General features: G+C 36.6%; 1 pseudogene; it reads left to right on the forward strand.

Moving 5' to 3' along the window:
- The first annotated feature begins 376 nt into the window (after positions 1-376).
- LOC112826363 (ATP-dependent RNA helicase DDX3X-like) lies at positions 377-2,082 on the forward strand (annotated as a pseudogene).
- The last annotated feature ends 810 nt before the right edge of the window (positions 2,083-2,892 follow it).

Here is a 2,892-nt window from a genome sequence, read left to right on the forward strand (position 1 = left end):
AATAAACAAACAAAAAATAGGAAAATCTCAGTCTTTTCGACAAAATATATACAATATCATTTAATCTAAAATAATAGCATGATTGGAGATTTATTGATTAAACAAATCTAAAGAGATGACTTTTAAATTAAATAATTTAAAATTCATTTAGAAACTATATAAAACATTAAAACATACCTATATCAAATAATTTGCTTAGCCATGCTTTAAAATCGTTGGACAATAATGTCCTAAAATTTTTTTTTTGAATCATAAGTTGTTCAAAGATACTTCTTTCAAACATGGTTATATGTATCTGGAGACCTCATTTATTGGAACAACATTCTACACACTTTAGAGCTGTGGAGGAAGATTCTGAGTTCTCTGTACTCAAGGGATGGATCCTGTGGTGGTGGAAAATGAGCTCAAACTGAACCAGCAGTTTGCTAATGCACATCTGAATTCTACCGATAATCAGCATGGAGGAAGTACAGCCTGCAAAGGATGCTATATTCCTCCTCCCTTAAGAAACAGAGAAGTTACTACAAGACTCTATGACAAAGACAGTTCATAGTGAGTTCCAATAAAAGATACATACAACAGTTTTGAGGTTCATAGTGATTCAAGAGGAAAGTCTAGTTTCTCAGTGATTGTGGAAGTGGATAAAAGGAGAGGTTTGATGATCCTGGACAAAAAGACTGATAGCATTGGCAGCCATGACTACAAAAGTGGCTCTGACAAATTTGAACATGGTAGAGAGAGTTGCTGGTGTGACAAATCAGATGAAGATGACTGGTCAAAACCACTTCCACCAAGTGAATGCTTGGAACAGAAACTCTTTTTGGAGATAAGACTAGATTTAATTGGAGAAATATGACATTCCAACTGAGGCAACAGGCAACAAATGTCTCCCACATATTGAAAGTTTCAGTGATGTTGAGATGGGAGAAATTATCTTGGGAGACATTGAGCTTACTTGTTATACTCACCTGACTCCAATGTAGAAGGAAAAGACATTTGAAGGCTTTTACCCAAACAGGGTCTGTAAAAACTACAGCATTTCTCGTGCCCATCTTGAGTCAGATTTATTCTGATGGTCCAAGAGAGACTTTGAGAGCCATAAAAGAAAAGGGAAGGTTTGGGAGCTGCAAACAATATCCAGTTTCCTTGGTATTAGCACCAACAAGAGAATTGACAGTACTAATCTATGAGAAAGCCAGAAAATTTTCATACCAATCTAGAGTTCATCTTTGGATTATTTATGGTGGTGCCGATATTGGTCAGCAGATTTGAGACTCAGAACATGGATACTACTTGTTAGTAGCCACTTTGGAGGCCTAGTAGGTATGATGGAAAGAGGAAATATTGGATTAGACTTTTGCAAATACTTGGTGTTGAATAAACCTGATAGAATGTTGGATATGAAGTTTGAAGCTCAGATATATGGAATACTTGAACAAAATAGCATGTCGCCAAAGGAAGTTCACCACACCATGATGTTCAGTGCTACTTTCCCTAGAGAAATAAAGATGTTTGCTCATGAATCCTTGAATGAATATATCCTTTTGGTTGTGGGAAGATTGGTTCTACCTCTGAGAATATGACACAGAAGGAGTCAGACAAATGATAATTTCTGCTTGACTTTCAACGGGCAAGGATTCATTGACTTGAGTGTTTGTGGCGAACAAAAAGGGTGAAGATTCTCTGGAGGATTTCTTATACCAGGAAGGAGATGCTTGTACCAGTATCCATGGAAAACAATCTTAGACAGAGAAGAACCTTCATCTGTTCCTTTCAGGAAAAAAAAAAAGCCCAGTTCTAGTGGCTATAGCAATAGCATCAAGAGGACTAGACATTTCAGGGTGCCTGGGTGGCTCAGTTGGTTAAGCGACTGTCTTCGGCTCAGGTCATGATCCTGGAGTCCCGGGATGGAGTTGCACATCGGGCTCCCTGCTGAGCAGGGAGTCTGCTTCTCCCTCTGACCCTCCCCCTTCTCATGTACTCTCTCTATCTCATTCTCTCTCTCAAATAAATAAATGAAATATTAAAAAAAGAGGACTAGACATTTCAAATATGAAAAAACTTGTCAATATTGGCTTGTAATGATAATGAAGAAATGTACATCACATTGGCTGTGCTCACAACAAATTACCCACTGTAATATTCCACTCACTTTTTTTTTAAGGGAGCTGAACCTCACAAGAAGAGATGAGAAGAGTGATCAGAAGCCCTCTTCAGAGATAGTTTGAAAACTTCCATTGTGGTAATTTAGATTAACTTCCCTCTCGCCTACCCCTATCCCAAGCTGCATTTATAATTTTGTAACCGGATTATCTGTTTGTTAATGTACTGTGCCTTTAACTTTGGACAACTTTTTATTTTGATGTCCTGTTGGCTCAGTAATGCTCAAGGTATCACTTGTATCGACAAAACAAATTGAATGAATGTAGACTAAAATTTGAAAAAATTCTGTACATTTTAAATTTAAGTACACATTTACACACAAAACTCTATTCTCTTCTAAGTACTTAAGGAATACACTGACTTTGTTATAGTAAGCCTCTTTCTAAAGGTTATTTGACTTTTCAAATATGTCGTTACAGAGAACAGCAGATATATGTTTTCCAGATTAAAATATTGCGATGGCAATGCCATCCTTTCTCCTTAATATAAGAATGTGTTTTGCCTTATGATTATAAGGAGACTCGATTCTGATGAAGCAAATGTCAGACATAAGGGGGATGTGGAAAATTACTAGAGAGACTCCGTGTGTCCTGATGAATCTATCCAGTACAGGAAAATTAAACAGTACCTGATTACTGTTTGCTAAGACTGGGCTCATCTGTGCACACATTTAATTTATGGTTTTAATTTACCTTTAATGTAAAATATAACTTCCAAGGTTTTAATATA

Source organism: Callorhinus ursinus, unplaced genomic scaffold (genome assembly GCF_003265705.2).
Source record: "Callorhinus ursinus isolate GAN/ISIS: 27379988/994484 unplaced genomic scaffold, GSC_fseal_2.0 scaffold7, whole genome shotgun sequence".
NCBI classification, from domain to species: domain Eukaryota; kingdom Metazoa; phylum Chordata; class Mammalia; order Carnivora; family Otariidae; genus Callorhinus; species Callorhinus ursinus.